This window comes from Macaca fascicularis, chromosome 15 (assembly GCF_037993035.2).
Source record: "Macaca fascicularis isolate 582-1 chromosome 15, T2T-MFA8v1.1".
Classification (NCBI taxonomy): Eukaryota; Metazoa; Chordata; class Mammalia; order Primates; family Cercopithecidae; genus Macaca; species Macaca fascicularis.
Window position 1 is genome coordinate 985,693 of NC_088389.1, and position 26,614 is coordinate 1,012,306.

General features: G+C 48.5%; 2 long non-coding RNA genes across 5 annotated transcripts in view; one reads left to right on the forward strand and one right to left on the reverse strand.

Moving 5' to 3' along the window:
* The window catches only part of LOC135967303 (uncharacterized), a 32,133-nt gene extending 14,921 nt beyond the window's left edge, over positions 1-17,212 (forward strand). For 3 of the 4 annotated variants that reach the window (XR_012424014.1, XR_010581290.1, XR_012424015.1), the window contains exons 2-3: positions 127-309; positions 7,028-9,254. This is a non-coding gene — a long non-coding RNA (uncharacterized lncRNA). Of the gene's footprint in view, positions 1-126; positions 310-7,027 lie in introns of all 4 variants that reach the window. The other variant, XR_012424016.1, reaches the window with a different exon arrangement.
* Positions 1-26,614, reverse strand: part of LOC135967302 (uncharacterized) — a 103,455-nt gene that overhangs the window by 66,799 nt on the left and 10,042 nt on the right. The window lies entirely within an intron of this gene.

The window sequence follows — 26,614 nt, forward strand, 5'->3', positions numbered from 1 at the left end:
AAATTGAAAAGCAATTTACAAAGCACAAAAGCCCCAATATTAAAGAATACAATTCAGTCTTTTTAGCATATTCTAAAAGCTGCACATCAACCACTAGTATGTAATTCCGGGACTTTTTCACCACAGGCCAAAGAAACCTTGAACCCATTAAGAGTCAGCACCTGGCTCCTTCCTTCTACCAGCCCCTGGCAATCACCAGCCAACTTCCTTTTCTCTGGATTTGCCCATTCTGGACACCTGTTGTGAGGAGAATCGTACAGTGCATGACCTTTGGTGTGACCTTCGGTGCTGACATCTTTCACGTCTAAGGTGAGTGGAATCTCAGTGAGTGACCGGTTGACAGACACCTGGACTGTTTCTACTACTATGAATAATGCTGCTGTGAAGATTCAGGCATGACATACTTTTTGGAAAAATGTTTTCAGTTTTCTTGAGCATATGGCTAGGAGTGAAATTGCTGGGTCGTACGGTGATTTCATGCTTTTCTGAGGAACTGTCAGACTTTTCCAAATCAACTGCACCATTTTACTTCCCCTCCCACTAGCAATATATCAAGATTTCAGTTTTCCCCAATTCACCAACATGTCACTGTCCAATACTGGGGTTTTACCCACCCATCACGGTGGTTGTGAAGTGTTATTTCACGGTGGTTTTGATTTCCATTTCTAAGATGACGAATTCTGCTAAACATCTCATGTGCTTTTTAAGGCATTTGTATGTCTTTCTTTGGAGAATGTCTATTCAAATCCTTTGTCCATTTTTAAATTGGATTTTTATTAAGAGTTTTTGAATATATTCTTGATATCAGGTCCTTATCGTGATAATGTATCCTGTTCTGTGGGTTGTCTTTTTACTTTAATAGTATCCTCTGAATTGAACATTTTTAATTTTGATACCATCTTTTTCCCTTCAGTTGCTTGTTATAGCTCTAGACGTCTCAGCCAAGGAAACATTGCCTAATCCAACCTAACAGTTTCTCCAGGATTCTCCCCTAAAGGTGTTATGAGCTGAACTGTCCCCCTCCCCCAAGATTCCATGTTAAAGTCACAACCCCAGAAACCCAAAATGTCACTGTATTTACATACAGGGCCTTTAACTTGGCAATTTAGGTCCCCTAAGATCTTAAAAGTAGGCCCTGATCCAGTATGACTGGTGTTCTTTTAAGAGAATTTAGACACAGTCCTCAGTGCTGCATACACGTAAGAGAAACCTGTGAGGACACAGAGAAGAAGCTGTCTACACAGCATGGGGTGAGGCCCCAGAGAATCCAACCCTGCCCTCACCTTGATCCCAGGCTTCCAGTCTCCAGAAAAAAGGAAATAAGATGCTATTGTCTAAGTCGCACGGTCTGTGGTGTCCGTTATGGTACCCAGCAGACTGACAGAATGGGTCTCAGTCAGCTCCTTACATTGGAACCATGTTGAGCTTTGCATGTAGGGTGAGGAAGGGTCCAGTCCATCCTTTTCTATGTGGATACCCCAGTTGTCCCAGCACCATTGAGTTGTGAAAGGAAAAAAGTAAAGCAACCCTTGCTGTCCTCTCTCCATCAACAGATTAGAAGATACACTGAAGAATCATGGACAATTTTGTCGGTTTAAGCCAGTGGTTTTCAAACTTTTTGGTCTCAGGAACCCTTTGCACTTTATTAAAGAGCACAAAAAAGTTTTCTCATCAGGCCGGGAGTGGTGGCTGCTCATGCCTGTAATCCCAGCACTTTGGGAGGCAGAGACAGGTGGATCACTTGAGGTCAGGAGTTCGAGACCAGCCTGGCCAACATGGTGAAACACCGTCTCTACTAAAATACAAAAATTAGCCTGGCATGGTGCTGAACACCTGTAGTACCAGCTACTAGGGAGGCTGAGGCAGGAGAATCGCTTGAACTCAGGAGGCAGAGGTTGAAGTGAGCTGAGGTCACACTACCGCACTCCGGCCTGCGTGGCAGAGCAAGACTCCGTCTCAAAAAAAAAAAAAAAAAAAAAAAAGAACATAATTTAGTTTCTTTTACAAGGATAAAGTCATTACATCTTAACACAGTCTTAAAGAAGAAACCATTTTCCAAAATAAGCAGCAGCGTGGCAACAGTTTGTGCTACTGTGAAAACACCTAACATCTCTGCACCTCAGACAGCAGGATTCTCATGCCTGCATCTGCGTTCAGTGGGCTGCAGAGCCATGGCTGAAGTTTATGAAGAAAGTCCGACCCCATACTGATATACAATTAGGAAGCAGTATTTTCATTGTGTTTTCAGATCATTTTAGGTATTCTCTGCTGCCAAATGTAACAAGTGGCACTTCCGTACAGGCTGTCTGCAACACAGAGTCTGTGCTCTGGTCGACGGGCCTTTCTGCCCCAATTCCTTCTAAGTCGACTGGTCCGTCTTGCACTTGAATGGCTTTTACCAGCACACGATTTTGTAATCACACATTGGTTAGAAAATACTGGTTCAGAGTTATGAGCGGCTTCCACATTTCATTATATGTCCAAAAAAAAAAAAAAAAAAAAAAAAGCCCACATCAGTATCACCATTGATCACATGAGAAAGTGGTGGACACAAGATTTTTATGTTTTAATATTCGCTGGAAAGCTCAAATGTCTATCATTGGGAAAAATGTAAGGTACTTTCCTTGAGATGAAAGTCATTTTGTTCATTTTTCAGGCCACACCTGCAAATACCTCCATCTGAAGTGGCATCTTTTGTAAGTCATTCTTTATATAAAGGCGGCCGTTAGTGGAACAAGTGGTTCTGCAGGTTCATAGTTCAGAGGCACCAGTGCTCTCCCAAGAGATAATCATAAAATCCGCAGAAGACGCACCTGTGCGCACTTCCTGTTTCTCACTCAGAACATTCCAGAAGGAACCCTGAATCCCAATGCCACAGCGGGACTGAAGTTTGCTCTCACCCACACAATAAACCCAGGGAGCTCCCCCAGCCCCCACCCCGAGGCCACAGCCTTGGTCCTCTATCTGGTCTAGGGGGGCTCCTGCAGCTCCAGCCTAACAGGGAACAGAAGGCACCCACATGTCACAAAGCCCTCCCAAGGCCCAGCGAGCACTTCTGCTTATGTGCCAGCCAAGTGCGTTTGACAATTCTACAGCCAGCTGTACGGCAGGTAGCGAGGTACCCAGCAAATACTCAGGGCTCACGTTACTAAGGAAGGTGCACAGCGAGGTACCCAGCAAGTACTCAAGGCTCACGTTATGGAGGAGGAAACCAGGCAGATAGTGAGGTACCCAGCAGGGTTCACGTTACCCAGGAGGAAAGGAGGGTAGAGACAAGGGGGCTGGAACAGTCTGTCATAACCTTTAGCATTTACAAGGCTCGCTGAAGATTATCCGATTTGATCGTCACAACAGCTCACAAGATAGGCAGAGGCAAGACTATTTTCACTTCATAAAAAGAGATCCCGAGAACTGATGATGACCACGTGCTCTTCCCACAGGCTCCCAGAAATCCTCCTCAAATCATCTCTCAGTTGTATACATGTGATAATATCTCAGTCACGTCCCCTCTCTGCAGGGGAATTTTACTGCCGCCCTGCTGTTCCTTCGCACCCCTGCCCTCTCCTGCATTTCAGCCATGCCCACCATCCATGGGGAGTCTGCACCACCCCACCCCCGCTGCTGCTGATGGCTTGGGTCACGCTTACCTTTCATTTCCACCTACAGGGACCTGTTCTTCCTTCAAATGCAGCTCAAACTCACTCATTGTGTGAAGCCTTTCTGTCATGTGTAAAATCAGTCTGTGGAACGCTTCATTTAGGAGGTGCTTATGTTGCCTCATTGGCTGTGATCAGGACCAAATTCTGAGCAAACCAGGTGGTCCCCTCTCCCCATCTCTGCTCCAGTGCACTTAAAACAAGGATTCCTGGAAGCATCTTTTTAGTCCAATTCATGCATGAGTCTGCCCCACACACTGCAGAAAAGCCCTGGTGGTCGGTGGTCAGGGCTCAGGGCCCCCCAGGTAGGTAAGGAGAGCTTAGTGCCCTCTCTGGAGTTGTCGCTCAGAGACCCACGGCTGGAAGGGAAGAAACTTGCATCCTGTGAAACATCTAGGCCCCGAGACCCACTCAGGAGTGGAAAACGGGGAAGGAGCCTTGAACAGACCCTCGGGAGGGCAGACAGTGGGAGCCACGGAGGCCACCAGGAAGGAGGGAGACAGGCAGTGAGGCCACAGGTGATGTGGCCGGGAGGGAGGTGTTGTGACCAGAGGTGAGGTGGTGGGCGGATGACACGGCGTGGTGTGGGGAGGAGATGTGGCCAGGGCAATGTGGCCAGGGAAGAAGACACAGCTGGAAGGAAGCGACAAGAGGGGTCTCCAGGCCCCAGACTGTGCCTGATTTATAGATGACATTTTACTTAAGATGTTATATCTAACTTTAAAGAAAAGTAGCAATTTCGACCCTTGTGTACATTTAAAGCACGGTACAAATTGAGCACATTTCCCAAACCAAAGAACAGGGCATTGAAGAAAAAATTCATTTAAGATCAGAAATAAAGAGATCCTACAGCTCTTCCAGTCCAATCCTCACCCTAACGTGAATGGGGGGAAAAGGAAGTAGATTCTAGTCAGTCAGCATTAAAGGCAAAACCGATCCACTTTACTTTCTAGACAGAAAACAAGAAGCTCATCAAGGAATCCCTACAAACAGTACCTTTAGTAGTTCCCGAAATGCAAAATTCACCTACAAATTAAATCAACTGCTAAGTGTGTATAGAGTAATTTTTTTCATTATTGCCTTCCTCATCTGCAGGGGCTTTTTTAGACCTTGTTTCCCCTTAATTGCCTCCAACACCCAGGAAATTTAAACCCCACAAGTAAACTGTGTCTCGATTCATGCCCAGCGTCCTTTGGAGCAGACAGTCCGTTGCTCTAAGACGTTCTTGTCACCTAAGCACCGAGTACAGCCTGAGAACGCACAACACGCACTCACACAAACTCAGACAGACAACAGGTGAGATACGGCACATGAGGAGGAAGACAAGATAAATGAGCTTCACTGACACCCCAGATCCGACAAGAAATGACACACGCAGCCTGCTCTGGTGCAGGTGACTCCTGGAAAACAGCCAAGGACAGCATTTGGAGAAGCAGCACCGCAGGCCAGGAGGGTCTGGGGGCTTAAGAAGGGAGGGGCGCCCCGACCAGGTACTGGGGGATTCAGAAGGGAGGGGTGCCCCGACCAGGTGCTGGGGCTTCAGAGGGGATTGGTGCCCCGATCACTTCCTGGGGGCTTCAGAGGCAAGGGGTACCCTGACCACGTGCTGGGACTTCAGACGAGAAGGCACCCCGACCGGGTCCTGGGGGCAGCAGGACAAGCCCAGGGTTCCGTCGTCACTTTTCACTCCCTACTCCCGAATCTCGCCCTGAAGTTGCAGCCAGTCCAGATATTCATTTACCCATAAAATTAAGTATCTGTGAGTAACACAAGCCACTAATCCACACAGATCTGAGTCTACAGATACCTCCCAGAGACGCCACCATCCCTTCTGGTAGAAGAACAGCCCAGGGGCCCACGCTGCTAGGAAGGGAGACTGTCTCCAGCCTGACGCTGCAGAGTCCTCAACACAAAGTCTACCTTCTGGAACCATGCCGTCTCCTACAGAGGCAACTAGGGGCATGTAGGGTTTTTTAAAATCTTTTTTTTTCTTAAGACAGAGTCTCCCTCTGTCACCCAGGCTGGAGTGCAGTGGCTCGATCTCGGCTTGCTGCAACCTCTGCCTCTCGAGTTCAAGTGATTCTTCTGCCTCGGCCTCCCGAGTAGCTGGAATTACAGGCGCCTGTCACCGCGCCAGACTATTTTATTTGTATTTTTAAGTACAGATGGGATTTCACCTTGTTGGCCAGGCTGGTCTTGAACACCTGACCTCACATGATCCACCCGCCTCGACCTCCCAAACTGCTGGGAATACACGAATGAGCCACGGTGCCCGGGCCATATAGCTATTTAAATTTGACTAAAATTAAATAAAATTAGAAGTTCTCATTTACACTTCAAGCATTCAGTTACCCACAGGCGGCCACTGACCAGAGGCTGGTAGAGATGTCACACTCCACACTGCAGAAGGATCTAGGGACGAAATGGCTCTAAGATCATCTCAGAATCTTTATGTTGAAGCTACTGAAGTTTTACTCTGATTATTATAGACATCAGCATTCTCCCACTTAAAAATGTCAGTGCTATTGCAATGATCAGATCTGTGACTTCCCATCAGCTCTTCTCTTCCTGGATAGATAACTGTAGAGCATCTGCACTCTGCCTCCACACTAAGGGGTAGTAGAAGGCTCCGTGTAAAATCAGGGGGAGAAAAAAAAAATGAATCCCTAGTCCGCCTCCCCCCCTACGATTTTGTGAAACTCCTCTTAATATGCAGAATAACTGCCAGAGTTGCAATAAAGAAGCATCCCTTGACCAGGAAGCAGCAGGGAAGCAAGAGGAGGGAGATGCAAAGACCCTCCGTTCCCTCTGGGACCCCAGGCCCAGCCAGGACTGAGAAGGGCCGCACAGCCCGGCAGACCCGCACACCTGATGCGAACCATACACTCGGCTTCCCTGGGCCTCGGTCCCCTGCTCTGCCCTCACTGGCCACTGTGGCTCTGGGTAGAGGCAGCTCCCTGAGCCCCAACACCCACAGCCAGTCCCCTCCTTGCAGGTCTCAGCTGTGCTCTCACTGCCTCCCTGACGCTTCTCATCATCCGCGTACCGTGTCCACTCTACCCCACAGCCCTTGCTACCGCCCACCCCACCACGGAGCCAAGCACACAGCAGGTGCCCAAGATGCCCCAGTGGGCGGGCATGCCAGCGTAGGGCTTGGAGTTCCAAGGGCCTCGTCCCGCATACCACCACAAACGCCACGGAGGCTGTGGAAGGGGTCCAGGTTTCAGGCCTGTACTCAGCTTCTCCTGGCCCCCGAGGCCAAGAACCTAGCAAGGGAGCGCAGCCGGAAGCAGGGTCCCAAACCCCCTTCATGCTTCTCAAGAGGAAGGGGGCTTCGGGGCACAACCCCACGAGCGTCTTCCTCCTGCCAGGCTGCCTGTCACAGCCCCGACACCTTCACAGCAGGGAAACCCACTCCTGTGAGGAGAAAACCACCAAGTACAACAGGAGCCACGTCCCCCGCAGCGTCTGCTGAGCCCAATAGCGACAGCAGCAGCCGGGCCCCCACTCAGCACACACCGACTCCGAACCCGCCACGCACACCACAAGGCCGACCATCTTGAAGCTCAGCTTCCACTCGTCAGGGCCCTCTTCCAGGAGAGCTCGGCATGTCTATCTTCCCTGGGATCACAGAAAGGAGTGGGACCCAACCCCGAGTGTGCACAAAGTTAAGCTCCCACTAGCTGTGCAGACAACCTCCCTGGCCCTGGACTGAGAAGGGGCCAAGCGCAAACAGCCATATTTTGCCCGCACAGGTACGGAATTCCGTCAGCTCTCTCAATGAAGTCGTGACAGGTCAACTCCAGGCTCCTCAGTGCTCTGGGGTTCACCTCGGGCCACTGCACCTTTGAAACGTGGCTGTGGACTCCTCTAGGGTGCTCACTTTCACGGCCCATTTCATTCAGACACTGCAGGCCCCTACCGTGATGTCAATACCCAGGACACCCCTGCTGGCATCCTCTGAGATGCTGCTGCAGCTGCAGCTGCAGCTGCAGCTGCTGTGATCTGAGAACAGCCCTGCACAGGCATCAAAGGGAGGACTTCTCAAGTCTCCTCCAGGGGCAGTGACTACCGCTTTGAAAGACGTTGCACTGAATCCTGGGTGAGCCTGGCTTGGTCCGCAATCTAATCCGGGTTGCTGGGGAGACACACTCTGTTGTAATTGACAGAGGCTGTGGGTGGCAGCTCTACCAAGACTGATAATTGCAACTAGTCTGAGATTTACTATCCATACTTTCTATTTGATGTTTCAAAGGAAAGCATCGTGAAGTTCCAGTAGCAAGGAATTTTCTACAATCTATCACATTAAGATACAGCAGAAATGTAGCTAAAATGTTCATAGGGTCTATGCAGAGGAAGAGATGGGTCTATTTCAGGAAAAGTGCTTGCTGGCTTTTTAGAAACATAGTGAAATCCCTGACAAGTAAAAGGTTGTTTATACTTTTTCTTTGGAACAGAGGGAAAGTTCTTTCTTATTATTTGAATACATTAGCTATATTTAAGTGTTCTGGTAGACTGAGTATTAAATATTCAAAAGGAAGTAATTCTGTTCGGTCTATTTCATTCTTTAAATGTAGCTTTCAAAAACTGACAAATACCTGGCCGGGTGCAGTGGCTCACGCCTGTAATCCCAGCACTTTGGGAGGCCGAGGCTGGTGGATCACGAGGTCAGGAGATTGAGACCATCCTGGCTAACACGGTGAAGCCCTGACTCTACTAAAAACGCAAAAAATTAGCCTGGTGTGTTGGCGGACACCTGTGGCCCCAGCTACTCGAGAGACTGAGGCAGGAGAATGGCGTGAACCTGGGAGGTGGAGCTTGCACTGAGCCGAGATCACACCACTGCACTCCAGCCTGGGCGACAGAGCAAGACTCCATCTCAAAAAAGAAAAAATAAATAAAAAGTGGAAAACACCCCATATCTGCCCTGGCTCCGGCTATCTCCATGGAGTGGACAGAGCTTGAGAAAAGCTCACTGTGGAGGCGTAGAAGGCCAGGCCAGGCCGGGCCGGGCCGGGCCTTTGCTCAGCAGATGAGCAAGAGGGTCAGCCACCCTAGTGAAGAAGCCCATGTTTGCTATGTTACTGATGATACCCACATAAATTTCTATTTGCCTCCCACACAGACCTGGGATCTATGTTTGAGCAAGCGACTCATACCAACAGTCCCTCCATGCCATCATTTCCCTGACCTCCCCCAGAAAAGCCAGGCCAGGCAGCGTCCCCACACGGGCACTGGGACCCAGGAAGATCCTGGTCCTGCCCCTCTTCTCTCTCGTCCCTGCAGCACCCTGGCTTGCTGTGGAAGCCCAGCAGTGCTGGCTGAACCCACGTTCACCTGGGGCATTCAGGAGAAGCCTCTGTGCAGAAATCAACTGGGAAGTAGGATTGTGTGTGCTGGCAGGTCACTCGAATGGATTTGCAGAACTCAGTTTTCAACACAGGTGCGCCACCAAGTCCCTCAAGCCCTTTGTGAGCCTAGAGCCACAGAGCCATTTGCGGCATTCTCACAATCTCTAACAACCCTGCACAGAGGCCCTGTTTTTCCAAAGGACCATATAATTTTCCGTGTAGACAAAGTTTGACATAATGAAATAAAGTGAAGTCACCACTTCTATTTTCTATTAATCCATTCATTCAAACAAGTATCTCTTGAGTATGTGCATCGAATACTGTGGAATTAGGATTTAGTCCATGCCTTCAAGAAATATACATCACAGAAGAAAAGGTATAGCTTGTAACTAACAGTGCTGAACAGGCAAGAAATAAACATCATAGAAGGAAAGGTAGAGCTTGTAACTAACGTCATAGAAGGAAAGGTGTAGCTTATAACTAACAGTGGTGAACAGGACAGAATTTCACAGGCTCATCAGGAGCCACCGAGGAGGAAGCCATGATTCACATCCACCTGCAGTAGATAAATGTTTCCCGGATAAAGTAACTTTTCTACAGTGATATCTGCTCCTTATTGTTTAATCCTGCTCGATAGGGTATTAAATTATCACTTTATGTGCTGCTTATATAAAATACATCATTGTCAGGGGAGGTTATAAAATAATACTTCACACAAGCTTGGGCTGTGAATGGTGTGAGGCAATGAGACGATGTGTTCCCGTGTTCTCGAGACGCAGAAGGGTCAAGACCCTGCTTCCCTTCTCCTCCCCACCGCCCTGTTCCCAGATGAGGGGTGGAGGCAATGCCGCCGGGCAGTCCTAGAGCTGGCTCCAGGGCCAGGACAGCACGCCCAGACTCTCTGTGCCCCATGTGATAAATACAGACTATGGGGCAATCACCAATTTACCTGGCAGTGGGGAGAGTCCTTCGTCAAAAGCCTGTGCTTCCAGGAGCCAGGACAAAGCAGGGGCCCCTAGGAAAACAGTTCCGGGTGCTCCTGAAACCTGGGCAGAGTCACAGTCTGGCAGGAAGCACCAGTGATGCAGGTGTGCCCAAGACTGGGAGGATGGCCAGATGCCTGGAGACCAGACCGGCCTGCAGGAGATGACCACCTCTCTCTGGTTCATTAGAGACAGACAGTCTGGGCTTCACTTTTGTATGTGGAGTCTCACAGTACAGAAATGTCACAAAGGGATTAGACTTCGTATACCCCAATTTTTTTAATTTAAAAAACACAATTATTTCAACTAATTCTAAATCCAACAAAGAAAAATAAATAAGTATATAAACGCATACCTCCAAAATGTAAACCACAATCTCTTTACCCATAGGAGACCCAAAATTTTGTTTACCTTTTCTTCAGTATTATCACTTTTTTTTTAAGCCATTACTGAGGTGTCTCCTCACCGCCCCATGAGGAGGTTCATGGGCTCTTCAGGGCTCTTTGCTGTTTCATCGTTTTTTAGATTTAAGGGCAGGATCATTTTCCCACACTTGCTTGCTTCCCTGATCACCAATTTTTCACAAGGACATCATTGTGCCTCAGAAAACCTAGTAACTGAACTTCATTAAAAGTGAAAACAATAAGGACGTGTTGGCTGCTATGACAGCATCCTCAGTCACCGAATCTCCCTGGGGGACCCGACACACCCCCAATCTCCTTGGAACCCCAGCATGCAGGTATCGCTGCGGCTGACAGGACTGACCTACCCTGGGGGGGCATGAAAGCAAAGAGAAGAGAAAGCAGGTGACTCATTTAGGAAACTTCGGTGATTCTCTCGAGTCACGTTTCTCAAGGTGTCAGGGGACAGCCACATGCAGGGAACCTCCTTGGCCTGGCAGGTGGCAGACTCCTGGGACCCTCCTCAGACACGTTAATCGGAGAATCTAAAGGCGGGTAGACTCTGAAAAGTATCTGTAAAGGAAGGACTTAGCTCTGCTGTGACCCTACTACACATGGGGTCACGCAGGATGCTGCTTCCGGCGTCCAGTCTCCATTTCACTCTCCTGGGAGGAACACCCGTCAAGTCACAGAGCACGGTCTTCAGCGAACACCTTCCTGCGCGACCTCCACTGTCTCCCAGCCCTGCAGGAGTAGCCGCCGAGTAGGGGAAACAAGTCTTTGCTCCTGACCCGGCCACCTTGATGCTGGGCATAAAGACCAGCACTGCTACGTCTCTGGGGAAAGGAGCGGCCCTGGGCAGGAATGCACTTGGCAGCCCCGGGGAGTGGCCAGGTATGGACAACCAGGCCTCTGCCCGCAGACACGTCAGCACAGCATCCTGGAGCAGAACTTCCAGCCCAGCTGAGCCTACAGATGGCTGCAGCCCTGGACAGCATCTTCACAGTGACCCGGGGGACTGGGCCAGAGCCGCTCAGCAGGGCTGCCCTGAATTTCCAACCTGAAAAAGCTGTACAGTCGTACGTGTATGTTGCCTTAAGCCCCTAGGTTTTGGGGTCACTTGTCACACAGCGACAGACAGTGGATGTGCACGGACTCCCAAGGCCACGATGGCCTCTGCCGGCCTCACCCGGGCTGTCTCATCTGTTCCCGTGACATCACGTTTCTCAGAGCCAAAGGCTGCCAGGGCCCCCTCTTTTCTTCACGACGTCGTTACAAGCTCACGATACAAACTGAAAATACCCAATATGTAAAATACAACGTATGACGCAATACAGGGTGAACGCGCAGGCACATACACAGGCGAAACAGGCGCATGCGCGAAACAGGTGTATGAACACAGGAACAGGTGTACACGCATGAAAGAGGTGAACGTGTGAAGGTGTACACGCGTCAAACACGTGTGCATATACACATGAAAGCACCAGACATGAAGGGCTGTCTTTGGGAGCCTGGTTTTTAGACATCTCCCTCACCCTTTTACATCTGCACGATCACAAACACAGCACACCACAGTACTGAGGGGGAAGCCCCAGCTTCTCATGGGGGCACATGAGGCTTTTTATTTATGCCACAGGTTGCATCACTACATCCTAGAACTGCAAGGCCCCCCACTGCCAGGACTGAGTCAGGTCCACCCTGTGCTCCAAGGACCAGGCCGCCTGCCAGCCCATACGGACCTGCCCCTCAGATGGTGCAGCTGCTTCTAAAACAGAGGCTCAGCCCCACCCAGAGACCTGCAGTACCTGTTATTAAATCAAGGCTTGGCTGTGGGTAAACGTGAAGATTTTTATTAAACATGACTCTGGAACATTCAAAGGACCATAACTGAATGCTCCTTTCACAGCCACGGCGTGTCCAGACGCTCATGGAGAAGGCCACGGCGTGGGAACCCACGGAGCCCAGACAAAGCAGACTCGGAGCTGAGTGGCGCAGTTAGCACCGATTTTGTTTGACACTTGCCTTTTATATTCAGATTAAAATAAAAAACAGGACGCAAAAGTAGCTCACATTCTATTTCAATTCTCTATTTTTGTAGTAACTGGGCCCCTTTCCCTCTGCTTTCCCAGCCAAGCGATAAATAGGCCCAGCTGGGATTTGTCAAAGTCTGGACCTCTGTTGTAGAGTAAGTGAGGAGGGTAGGGAGGGGAGCAGGAGTGGTGAGGAGGATTGGGGGATAGGGAGGGACAGAGGAAAGGAGAGAGAGAGAGAAACCCCCGAGGACTGGAGGCAGGAGGGATGCTCCCTGGCAGCCTCAGGTTCCCCATTCCAAGGTAACTGAGCTGGCATCACGCACGCGGTACCGTCATATGACTTGGCTGACACACGCCAGAATGACAACAAAATGCTTGAGGAGAAGACTAAGCACCAGCATCTTCAGATTAAGGTAGTGTCCCGGTTTCACGCTTGCCTTGTATGACATTGTATAAATTGTAAAGATAACACATTTTCTTACCAGCCACGCTGTTCCCCAAATACTAACTATAACAAAGATCAGACAGCATCTGAGTACTGAGCGTGTGTTAAGCCCGGTGAGGTAGGCATCATTTACTTTGCTAGAGAAAGAAACAGGCTCTGAGAGAAACTTCCTGAGGCCAGGCAGCTGTCTCCAAACCCACCTCGTGCCTCCTGACCCTGAAGGTGGAGGACCCAAGTCATTCACGTCAATAATTTACCTACATGCATGTCAGATTGAGATTCAGCCCCCAGATCTAATCATCTCTATGCAGGAATGTGTCAGGAAGGTATACAATTCTATGAGTTCGACCTGGGGGAACAAAGGCAGGCACCCTCGACACAGACGTAGGGCGGAGGTGGGCGCCCAGCGCAGGAGCATGTCCAGCCCTGCCCAGTCACACAGCCACCCTGCCATGCCAGTGCAGGAGCCGCCACCGCGTCTCGGGGAAAAGCAGCTTCTCCTGCACAGGAATCTACCCCTGAAAGTGTGTTCCTGAGAAGGTGTGGACCAACATCTCAGAAATTAGACACCGTGTAACACGCTTATCTATACAGGCTGCCTATGTCAGGGAATCACCAATAATTCCCATCTCGCCATCAATTATTTCTGGTAAATACTGGTTATTCTAAGTTAACTGAGGCAACACAAGAACAATATAATGGAAATGTCAGAGTCAATCAGCTCCACCTGCTGAAGAGCTGGGACTAATGATGAAACCTAAGGAATCCTGGAGAACGCAGCAGGATCCCAGACCCCGCGGACCACCCCAGCCTCCTTCCACAGGAGAGTTAGTCGTGGGGCCAAGGAGCGGCTTTCCAAGGAATCTCAGAGGATCTCAAGGTCTTGAAAGTTTAATGGGAATTGAATATTTGCATCTGAGTCACACGAGCACATTAAAAGTAAAATTTCCTCTTTCCACTAGAATTATGAGCTTGCGGCGGCGACACTGGCTGTATCTCATGCTCGTGAGATGTTTGGGCACAGCCGTGCATCTCTGGTGAATCATTTATAATAATATGAAAGAAGTGCTTGGGCCCTCGATCCAGGACCACAGACCCCACCAACGAGGGTCTAAACAGGACAAGCCTCGGCCTGGAGAGGCTGGTGTCCGTGGGGGCTGGGAGGAGCACCAAGGAAACTCAGGGGCAAGCCCCACCCAAGCTCGGCATGTCCTACCCCACGCAGTCGACATCAGCCACAGGGATCTTTTGTTGTTTTTTGTTCAGGAAGGAACATATTAAAAAGCCCGGGGCCCAGGGCCTGGACTCCTCAAAGCTCTCCACAGAGCCGGGTTAATTGGCACCTTCCGTCATGTTAAAATCAACTATATATGGCTGCTGAGGGCATCTCAGAGCAGGTGCAACGCTGAGCTTTCTTGCTGTCTGGGGAAAGCAGGAATTCCAGGCCTCTGCCTTCCTACCTCCCCAGAGGCTCTAGCCCAGATGAGCTCAACTTCTCCCAGGTGAGGAGCACAGAAAAGCTTCCCACATGCCCCTCAGGTCACACACGAGCGGTGCAGACCCTTGCACCTTGGCACGAGCCCTCCCAGAGGCAGAAGCCCAGCCCTGTGGCCCCGGCCTGGCAGGAGGCAGCTGCTGGGGCCCCTGCTCAGGGTTCAGCACAGCGAGGTCCAGCCACAGCAGGTGAGACATCCACCATCCGGCCATTCATCTTTAACCTAAAACAGACACAGGAATTTGGCAAGGGGTTCCTTCCCCTGACAAACCCATCCTTCCTGTTCTCATCTCTCCCTCCTGCCCCAGTACTGCGCCCAAGGCCACCCAGCACTGCGCCCAAGGCCTGACTCCCAGTTTCACAGGGAATCCAAGACAATTAAGATTTTGAGAAACTGGGAGCTACACAGAAAATGAGGCGGTAAAGCCAGTGTCCACTGATCCTCCCCTCCCCACAGCGGAGAACAGTCCTCGGGATAAAACCCATGGGGCAGGGAAGACGCGATCAAGGTGGGCAGGACAGAGGAGCCACAAAGCAGGTGGTTCGGAGAACAAGGCCACGTGAACACAAAGCTAAAGTGCTCAGCGGCTGGAAGACAAAACACAGGAGACAGAAACACTGACCATTTACAAAGAAAAGAAAAAAAAAGCCTCACTCTTAAGAGTCCATCAAGATTTAAGTTCTCAAGTCACAATGTATCAGCACAGACTTCTCATAATGCCTGAAACTTGGCACAGTAAACACGTGAATCAGTTCTCCCAAGTCCAACGTTTTCTTTGATGAGCCTCTTGAGTCTCAGGCTGGTTTCAAAGTAAGCCCTTCTCTGTTTGTTGATGACTTAATAATTAACATACTTGAAAACACATTGACTTCCAAATTAATCTGCTAATAAAATATTAATTACTACACTGGCTGTCATCCACAGCAAAAAACACAATCACTTTCTGGTTTTAAAAACATTAGAATTCGAAGCCCCTTTGGCCATCTGAACAGCCCCTGCTTTTGACAAGGGCATTCCAAAGGTAATCTGAAAAACTAGTCCAGGCCATGATCGCTGGGGGGTCGGACTTGCCTCATCACCCCACCTCCCTTCTGGAATTAGACAGAACTTAGACGCTTAGTCTGATGGGAAACATTTACAATCTAGTCTCTCCAAAGCTACCTGGAGGATTTCCTCCACATGACAAAGCCTTGGTCTCCACAACCCCTTATCTGACAACTCTCTTAACCAACTGTCAATCAGGAAATTTTCGAATCTACCTATGACCTGGACACCCCTGCTTCCAGTTGTCCCACCTTTCCAGACCAAACCCATGTACATCTTACATTTATTTGATTGATTGTCTTATGCCTCCCTAAAAGCTATAAAACCAGGCTGGGCTCTGACCACCTCGGGAATACGTTCTTAGGATCTCCTGAGGGCAGTATCAAGGGCCATGGTAACTCATTTGGCTCAGAATAAATCTCCAAATGCTTCACAGAGTTTGACTCTTTGCTGACACGGTACCTTTCATGGGTATTCATCTGGGGGACTCACAATCAACCGGAGGCATCAGTTGCCCACTGTGCAGAAGTCTCTGCAGGACTGAGCCTCTGGCACGGGGACTCCAACCCCTGAAGCAGCAGCTGTCTCACGTCCCACGGCCTGATAGACCTGCACCTCCCGGGCTTCTCATTTCAGAGTCTCAGCAACAAATCTACCAGACGTGATCAACATCACAGAATATTCCTCGGGGCTTTTGGCTGTTGTCTCTCCCCAAGTTTACTCTAGAACCAGAATGGCAACACTCGGAACAGGATGGTTCTCAGTCACCGACCCTCCTGGTAAATACATTGTCTCCAAGGCCCTTTCCCGCCAGTCACAGCTTCCTTCATGTCAGGCTCGAAGGCCACCTCCCCAAGAAGGAAATCTCTTCAATCCAGCAATCACAGCTCCTGTTCCCATCTAGAGCTTGTCTGCCAGGAAGGGAAGACTCCTCATTCCAGAGACAGCAGGTGCCACAAACTCAGGGTATTAGCCATTGCGAAGGCAAACACTCATGAAATTAATAGACTTTTTCCTCCTTGGATACTGACGTTTTCTCTTCTGGAGGTCAGCCAAGGCCATCTGCACGAGTCACGAGCGTGATGGCTCCAGCCCCTCCTTCAGTGTCAGGAGTGTGGCTCCACTCTGAGACCCTCCTGCATCAGCCAGGCCATGCACCTGTTCCCACGACTGCTGTCAGCGGACTACAGCGATTCTAAGATAGTCAGCAAGCTGACGTTCCGAAGGAAGCATTTTAAAGAAAAATGTGTAAGTTTTATTGCATGAAATCAGCTACATCTTTTGCTACTCCAGAGGCTTGTTTTGCTTTCCTCAAGGTTCTCTACAATGATCCTGACAGTCAAGGTTCCCAGTTACAGGCAGAGGGTTGGGCAGGCCGCGTCTGCTGTGTAACACACACAGAGGATCCACGTCAAAGGATTTTCCCTGTTCACCAACATCATCAGGACAAACTTTAAACAGTAATAATCTGCCTGTCTGGAAAACTGAGCTCACTTGAGGACTAATGCAACAAATGTATTTGACAAAGTTGCAGGTGGACGTTTTAGTGAATGAGTCACTATTTCAAGGAGGATAAAGGCTCACTATTCAAAGGCATGTTTTTGTCAAGTTTTCTAATTTCAGCTTCATGCATTTAAATCATGAAGTGAGACTTGTACCTGATACGTTACAGAATCTCTACAAAATAGACAAAATTCCAATTCTGTACCTTCACTCTCATTCTTTTCCATATGTGTACAGATGGTCGTAATTTAAGTTGGCATTCCAACAGGATTTCTAAATTAAACTGTCTTCTACTTTAAACACTACGTGTTAAACATTACACGTGCCATTGTTCAACATTTATAGCAGGGTCTGTATGGCCCATTTTAAAGATTTCTTCCTCACTAAAAACAAGCGTTTAAACAATAAATGGTTTACTCTAAAATATTCTAGAGACAGAGATACATTTGGAGAGTGGACACACTTAACACAGAAGTCCGCAACATCAAACAGGCACAACAGGCAGTGAGGGTGGAAGGGGCGCTATGTGAGTGCCCCTAAAAACACACACAAGCCTGGCTGCTTAAAAGGAATGAATATAGCTCAACACTCCTATGTGAACATTGATGTGTCTACTGCCTTACAGAATCCTCCTAGCTGAGCTGCAGGAATCTTCTTTGGAACCTTTTCTCACCTACACTGCCTACAGGTGCCCACTGGGCTCCCTGGGCAGTATCATGTTTTTGTTTAGAATATCACACTATTTGGAGGCCTGTTTAATCCCAAGTCAGAGCCTTATCATAACTCAGACACCATCCCTCAGGGCTTGTGGGCCAACTTCGGCTAATGCAGGCTGCTCCACAGTGCCCTGCAGATGGGCTTGGTGCATCCACACGATTTTAGGATTTGGGGCTGCCGTTTTCTGCAGTCACAGATGCGGACTTACATATTCATCATGACTGAAGGCAGCACGCATTTTTATGTTCCTTCTGTAATGGTAATAATCATGGCAACATTTCCTCGATCCTTAGAAAAGCCTCCTAACAGCAGTTGCATTCCACCCCCTTCCTTAAAATTAATAGAATTTACCAAACTAGGTGAAATCAGTGTTCATGAGAAAGTGAGAAATCAGTGTTCACACAATGGCATAGTAGCTGGGCATAGAGTGTACGTCAACATCCCAAACTAAGCACCCATCACAGTTATTCCCAACTCGCAGGAAAGCTAGAAAATTTAGAAGGCTTAAAACATAATTATAAATGGAAATAACAAGAAATCAAAGTTTTTGAGGAGCAATTGTTAGCCAAGCAAGGAAAGCCATTAACCAGTGCTGATTACATTGCATTTGATTACAGCAGCCAAAGACGTGTCCAGAGGAAGAGACTTTTAAAGATTAGTCTTTCGGTAAGAATGGTTGCTTAACAAGTTCAGACTACTGGGGTACACCAATTATCAATTAAAAAGCAAGGCAAACTCGTGTGAGTCATTTTCCTTAATCCTTAATGCGTCAAAAATTACCACATTGGCCAAGCTGGTCTCCAACTCCTGACCTCAGGGGATCTGCCCGCCCCGGCCTCCCAAAGTGCTGGGATTACAGGCGTGAGCCACCACGCCTGGCTGAGAACTGTTTGACAGAGGCTGAGGGGAGGCTCCTGTCCCTTCCTGGGACATCCACATCCCACCCAGTTTCCCATATCGACTATGACACTCGAAGCATCACAGCAAGGGCAGCTGCATCCCCGCAGTTCTCTGCACTCATGCCACAGCTGCGTGAGCAGCCGCAGCCCTGGAGCTGCCACTCAGCCTTATCGTGCTGGCACAAGCACATCAGAAACTACCAAGCCCCCAAGAGGGAGGATTGGGGACCCAGGGGAGTGAACCAGGAGGGAGGAATGTGGCCCAGGAGAGTAGGGAGGAGTGGGGGCCCTGGGGAGTGAACTATGAGGGAGGCGTGGGGGCCCAGGGCAGTGAACCAGGAGGGAGGAGGGTGGAGTTCGGCCCAAGGAGTGAACCAGGAGGGAGAAGTGTGGTCCAGGGGAGTGAGTCAGGAGGGAGGAGGGAGGAAAGCGGTCCAGGGAATGAAGCAGAAGGCTCTGGGGGTAGCAAGTTCACACACCACAAATACCTCCCAATCCATCCGCGTGCAGGGAGGGGATGGAAACCACACAGGACCTGCAGCGCTTTCTCCTCGCAGATGAGGAGTGAGGATACCGACTCATGCACAAAATCAGAGCTAAATTTCTACCACGGTGGGGAGACGCTTCATAGACCCAAATGGGTACAAAAAGAAACCAATCATACAAGATCAGTGGATGGAATGGGATCAGAAATTTAAGCCTGTAACGAGTTTTCAGAAAAAACTTCACTTTATCTGCAAGATGACTGCAGCTCTGCTTGATCATTTCTGCAAATGTCTAACTCGCGATGAGCCATCTCAGAGCCGTTCAAGAGGAGTAACAAAATCAAAACGCCACGGCATCCTCCGTATTTTAGATAGCCTGCAACAGTATGGAAATGAGCAGCGGTGCCAGAGCTTTCAAGTTTGTTTGAAGTAAATTCCAGCATCAGGGCAGCATCTTCCTGGCTGAAGCAATGAGGTAGGCTCCTGCTCACCGCATGGGAGACCAGCTTTCAGCTAAGCTGCTGTTAAGGGTCTGCAAACCATGATCCCCGACCGAGCCTTGGCCAGGGATTTTTACACGTTGAAGTTTTCACAAAAGAAATATATGCAGAGACTTCTGTGGCCCTCAAAGCATAACACGTTGCCTACTCTGCCCTTTACAGGAGCTTCTAGCTTTGCTGTCAGTTACAAAGTGTTTCTATAAAATAATGTCACTGATTCTCAAGCATGCCAGCAAAAGTCACACTTCTCAACAATCCTCAGTGGAGATGCACCATCCTGTGTTTCACACAGATTTTAGATTTTTAAAAGCCAAAATAAGGGAGGTAATTCAGCTAAGTATTATAGTAACACAATTTGAGATACTTACTGATGTGTGACAACAGAATACTTGGCATTCCTGTGAGGCAATAAACTAGCTCAAACACAAAATAACAAATCAAAGCATGTTTTGGCCTCTCAATCAGTGAAATTGGAAATAACATTCAGTTAAATGACACTTTAAAAAAAAAAAAAAAAAGCACAAACAAAACAAATACTACTACACCATCACTCCTTAAATTTATTTAACTACTGCTGCCAAATAAAATGGAGAGACTTCTTACTGCAGGGTAATAATCGGCCATTGTCATCATGAAATAGACCGCTGTGCAGGCTCAGGCCCTCCAGCCCACAAAGGCAGGGGGAGGGAGGAGAAACGATGGCCAGAAACAAAGGGACAGGGCAACCATGACCTAGTCAGCAATTGTACCCTCCCACCTTTCTTCTGGACTTACAATTTTGGAGCCATCTGGGTTTACCTTCCTATGTCCATAAGTCAGCGAGTTCTCGAAGCCAGAAATCTACAATGCTGCTGGCAGCCAAGTCCTCTTGGCCTTCCCCCCATGTTTTAGGGCCTCATCAGCTCACCCCTGGATAGTATCAATGGCCTCGGAGCTCCAGTCAACCTTGCACTCCACAGACTCAAGTATGCCAAGAGCCACTCCAGGCTGCCACTGCCATGACCAAAGGCTTTCAGAGACAGTCGCCAGCACTGCACAAATCCATGTGGCTTCACCAGGCGCAAAGCGGCTCCAGCATTCCATCCAGTCTGTCGCTGCTACCATAGCTGTGAGTCTAGGATGTGTCAGGAAGGGAAGGAAGACACCATGTACCTCATCTCATTTAAACTTCAGTGTCACAAGGTGGATTTTGTCGTGCCCGTTTTATGGATCAGGAAAGTTTTAAGGAGGGCAAGCACAGGGCCCTGCTGACACAAGAGCAAGACCCGCAGAGGCCTGGGCATGACCCCCGTCCCACGCTCCCTGGGTCCTGATATCCACTCCTCCCCCGTGGGAGCCTGATCCTGGGTCTGCCTGAATTGCTACCATTCCTAAGACACGACTCACGTCTGTCCACCTCCTCCTTTATCTGTTTCCCGCAGCCCAGAGGCGTGTGTGCTCTTCCATCCAGACAGACATCACACTTCAGCACCTGCATCTGACATCACTTCAGCCAAAAGCTTCTCTCAAACCTCCCCCACACCTGCCGGTCACACAGGTCTGCACCCATCACCTTTCTCACACGAATTCTCACATATTCCTGTGTAGCACCATCCAACTGATGATAGTCTGAGAGGAGGAAGCTTTGTAGATAAATCCACTTTCTACTTTGCTCCCAGCCCTCCGTCTTGCGTCTTGGATGAGGCAACCGATTAACAGCAATTTCATTTCAGCACAACATTTCCATTTGAAGAAACGCAGAGCATAGGGCTCTGGTCATAATTAAAAGCTTGTTTCATTTGTCATTTGAAATTCCATGTACTGCTGCAACAGCAGCACCCCCTCCTCGCCAGGCTCTGCCCTAAGGACATCTTTCCTGGCAGTGAGAGCCCCGCAGGTTTCCCAGCGCCTCGGGCTGCGGCTTCCACGCTGGGCCGGCACTGACAGGACCGGAATGGTGCCCCCAACAACTACAGGATTGGAAGCTGGTCGACTGCTCTGTAGAATGGAGACATGTTAGTAATCCCCGACATTTCCACTGACAGGCTGCTCAGGTAAACTGGGAAAAATCCACAAACTAGAAAGAATCCATGGGGAGGAGCACTTCTGTCTCCAACCTGGCAGCAAACGGTGGCTGTGCAGACGATCTCTTCAGGAAAACTATCGACTGTATCTCAGGTCAACAACAGCCCCGCTGAGGGCCAAAAAATCAGCTCCCCCTGGCCCTCACTTCCTAAGGGTCAACCCTCCCAGGCCACCTCTCCTGGAAGATCAGCTCTGACGCACCCACGACGGTCAGGAACCGGCTCTGGGACACATTTCCCAGGCTCCTGCCCACCGCCCTCTCTCTTCTTCCTCCTCCATCTCCCTCTTCACTCCCATCCGCCCTCCCCCCCCTTTCGCTTCCCTTCTCTCCTTTCCTCTCCCTCCCTCATGTCCTTTCAGCCCTCACCTTCCTCACTGCACTTCCCTATGCAACTCAGCGGATGCATTCTCAGGTCAGTAGAGTTTTCTTTCACTCTGTTTTTATTGCAATGATCATTCTTAATGAACAGAAACCTGTTTCGGACCATGTGGATGCCACCTCCTGACCAACTGCTGCCCCGTGGCTCCGTGTCCACTCAGTGACCTCACGGCGCAGGTGCCCAACAGTATGGCTGTGACCAGGGGTAGCAACATGGGACATGAGAGAGGTATCCCAGCCAAGAGGCCCTGCAAAGCCTCCCCGGCAAACCGGAGCAAGGCCCAGGGCGGTAGGGAGAGCGCCGTGCTCACGACGTAGGCAGTTCAGCTTCCGCAAACTGTCCATCGACTGCAACTTACTTTGTTTCCATGGTTACAAAAGAACCATAAGCATTCTGAAATATGTTCTTGGTTTCATGTGTTGCGAAATCTAAGCAACATTATAAGAAAAATCACTGAATTCTGCCTGAGGCTCTAGGGGTGTTTTCCTCTCTGAAAGGAGCCCCCTTCCAGGACTTGGGATTGAGTGACAGCCTTCAAAATCACGGTTATCCTGGTGGTAACAGGGAACTCCTCAGCCCGCCAGGAGCTGGGGCCCTCGACAGCCCCCATGGCTCCAGACGCCAGTGTTCTAAGGATCACACATGTGCAGATAGCAAAGCTTGCTGCACACACGCCAGGTGCTAACAAGCCCCAAACGTCTCACTCATACTTGCTAACCACATCGCTTCTCTCAGCCTCCACGGCGTTTCACACTCTGCCTTTATATAGAGATGAACCATGCGTCCTGAGCGCTACAAAGATTCAACTCCTTCCGGGAAGAGGGGTGCATCTTTCCATCACGGGGTCCTCACTCCAGCTGGCACAGGATTTGCAGAGTGGGCGAGTCTAATGTTGATGACACTTTCTCAATATTCCCTTCACACCCCTCCAAAAACAAGAGTGCTGTCAGCTTCTTACCGACGTTGTAATGAGCAAAATATTTTTCTCTTATTTCTCACTTTTTAACGTTATACTAGTGAAGAATGTGACTCTGCATGTACACTGTAAGCACCCACACCGTGAACATTCTGCCCTCCTGTGACTGTATTCACAGGTCACAAGGACAAAACTTCTCCATAGTAGCCAATATATATATATATATATATATATATATATATATATATATATATATATATTTTTATATATATATTTATATATATATATATTTTTAACATGACTTCCACTCATCTGAAAGTCACAGATGTAGCTTTTCCTTCATAAAAAGATCCAAATGATACACAAACCAGGTTTAATAAACACATTGGTCCAGGTGGGAAAATGACCCCTCAGTCTCCCTCCCCTCAAAGACCAGGGCAGCCAGGAAACTGCGCTCTCCAGTAAATGACAGCCGGCAGGATTCCCTAAATAAGCAGCCGGAAGATTCCCATCTCGCAGAGCACACCTTTCAAGACTCAAGATGCCCCCGCTCCCTGAATATCCGACGAAGAACAGGGCTACCCAACGGAGGACTGAGGCAGTAAACAAACATGTATTTGGCCGGGGGCGGGGGCTTATGCTTGTAATCCCAGAACTTTGGGAGGAGGAGGCAGGCAGATCACAAGGTCAGGCGATCGAGACCATCCTGGCTAACACGATGAAACCCCCGTCTCTACCAAAAATACAAAAAATTAGCCAGGCATGCTGGCGGGCACCTGTAGTCCCACGTACTCGGGAGGCTGAGGCAGGAGAATGGCGTGAAGCCAGGAGGCGGAGTTTGCAGAGAGTAAGATCACACCACTGCACTCCAGCCTCGGCGACAGAGCAAGACTCCGTCTGAAAAAAATAAAATACATAAAATTTTAAAAGTTTTCAGCAAATAGCATCATCGACCCACAAATGAGAGGTACCGTTTTCATTCTAGGAGGGAAACACTACAAAACACGTATACTTTAGCCCTGTAAGTGAATTCTTCGGGCATTCCTGTGTCCGCTATCAAATGCAGCATATCACCTCAAAAGGCAAAGTTCTATAAGTCACATCCAAGGAAGGGAAAAATCATTCTAAGTTTTAGCCATCCAGTAAGAACCTGATCCAGAGAAGCCTACTTGTTCCAGACTCTAAGCGGCAATATATTGCTACAATGTAATGAAAACAAAGGGATAATTAAGAAAATTTCAATGCTAATAAAAGGCAAAAACATAATTAGATTTATTCTACTCTAGACAGAGCAGCCGGGCAGTTCACCCATAGGTTATGAACGTTGCTGTTTTTCAGACAGGGTCCCAACTCTGTCAAGGCTTGACAGCAGGGGCGTGATCTCCACTCACTGCAAGGTCCGCCTCCCAGGCTCAAGCGATTCTCTTCAGCCTCTGGAGTAGCCGGGACTACAGGTGTGCAGCCATCATGCCCAGCTAATTTGTGTGTTTTCCGTAGAGATGGGATTTCACCAGGTTGCCCAGGCTGGTTCCCTGGGTCTCGAGTTCCGAGGCTCAAGCAATCCGCCCGCCTCGGCCTCCCAAAGCGCTGGGATTACAGGCGTGAGCCATCACGCCTGGCCTTTTTTTTTTTCTTTCCTTTTTAAGCGATTAATGTGCTTCAGAGTCTTGTAGGCATTTAAAAAAAAAAAGAACAAGCAAATTCTGTAAGGGAAAGAAACCATTAACATGTTTTACACACCTCAAAACTCAAAACAGAAATACTAAGAATAAAATGTATTTTATTCACAGAGGCATTCTTAAAGTTCTGTAAAAGTGACACCATGGACACCACCACATCACAGACGAGTGTGGCAGGACTGCTCAGATTCAGAACACATTCTAAACAGTCCTCCTGCCACTTTCCTCAGTGGGAACACTTTATTCTGTCTTTTATTCAAATTAAGTATCTTGCAAGGGAGTTGAAGAAAACTGCAGAGCAGATTTTAAAACTTCAATGCTTTTCTCAATTTTCGTCACATTCTGATGCATTTTTACCTACTACACGGCCAATAAGTTTAAAGCTTTTTGCATCGATAAAGACAATGCTCCTTGTAGCAATAGGCTTTTTCTTTTCTATACAAAGATCTATAACTTAAGCTAGTAAACTGGGCATTTCACAAAGATTTTGCACAATTCCTAGCACAGATTTTAGCAAAATAAAACCATTATCTTTCTGCAATTAAATAACCAAACATAGGAAACTGCACAGTTAAAATAACCATTCCATTATTTTATATAAACACAAATGATAAAGGAGAGTATGCTTTGGAAAACAGTGTTTCCATAAGCTAATGATGAAGCAGAAGACAGTTCCTCAGCCTCATATGACATTTGACAACCGAAGTACTCTGGCCCAAGCCCAGCCCGGTTAAATGGAGGGGAAGTAAACATGTGACCGACCGTGGTGGGGCACTGTGATAGCCACAGTCCAGGAAAGAACAGCTGACATGTTTCTTCTTCATGGGAAAACTGAAACATACTCGAGACACCTTAATTCTTTAAAACACAGTCTGCCCCAGTACTAACCTTAAGCTCCCATTGATAAAGATTGCGATAACCAGAGGTGTTTATCCAGGCCCTCGAAAATCACGGACATGGTACATACACAACATTTTCAAACACTCAATGCTGCCAGTATGTTAAATGCGCTGTGATACCGGAGGTCTTGTGCAGGACCAGAAGCATCGCAGCCTGGTTACCTTCCTGGTGTTCAATGCTTTGTATGTGCAAAGTCTGCTGTTACAATTTACTGGGCTTAATGTCATTCAGTTTGTCACAGAAGAGAGCTATGACATTTACTTAATTCCACACACAGATTCTCAAGTTCATCTTCCACCAATGACTGCCCTGTCCACAAGACAGCGGAGGGAAGACCCAGGAAAGGCCTGGGAGATGCCAGGTGCTCACAAACTGCTATCAGTCTGCTGGTTCTGGCTTAAAGGAAAACAGACATAGAAGAAACTAAAAGGACTCACTACATCTAATATCACAATGTTCTCAACTTTACCTTAGCCAAAAGTAAAAGCGGAATAGCAAAACTACTCCAGGGCATGATTCCAGGGCTAATCTGAAACATGAAATATTTAGAAGACAAAGCTTATTGTGAGTGCAATTAATATACACATAAAACACTGGTTTCGCAAAACCCAGTCTTTGCGATTGCTTTTATAAAAAGTAAAATTCTCATGAGGATCACATACACTAACTGATTTTCAAATGAAGGGACTGGTAAACTTCAGGGCATATGATTTCTGCCACACACGAGGGGAGCAGTGAGAGAGAAGAGCTAGGATCAAGTGTGCTGAAGCTGTCCTAGGACTGAAATTCAGTTTCTGCCAAAACAAAAACACAGGAGGCTGTCAACTTCGATAGCAAGCTCTGCTTGAGAGCGTCAAGATGTTAAAATTGCAAAGGGGCTTCTCCCTGCTATAGGCACGCGTGATCCTTGCAAAAACATAGCTCAGCATCATCAAAAATCAGGAAAGAACACAAGCTTTCCAGACACGAAATCCAAGAGCAGAAGGGAGCAGAGTCCAAGCTTGCTCGGCAGAACTGTTCCCGGACAACAGCACAGAGGACGTCACAGGGAGGGCAGGGCAAGCAACAGCAGCTTCCGTGATGCCGCAAGCAGGGCCTGAGCCAGGAGAGCAGTCTCCTCCAACCTGACAAGGAGGCGCGAGGAGCCACAGAGAAGTCAATT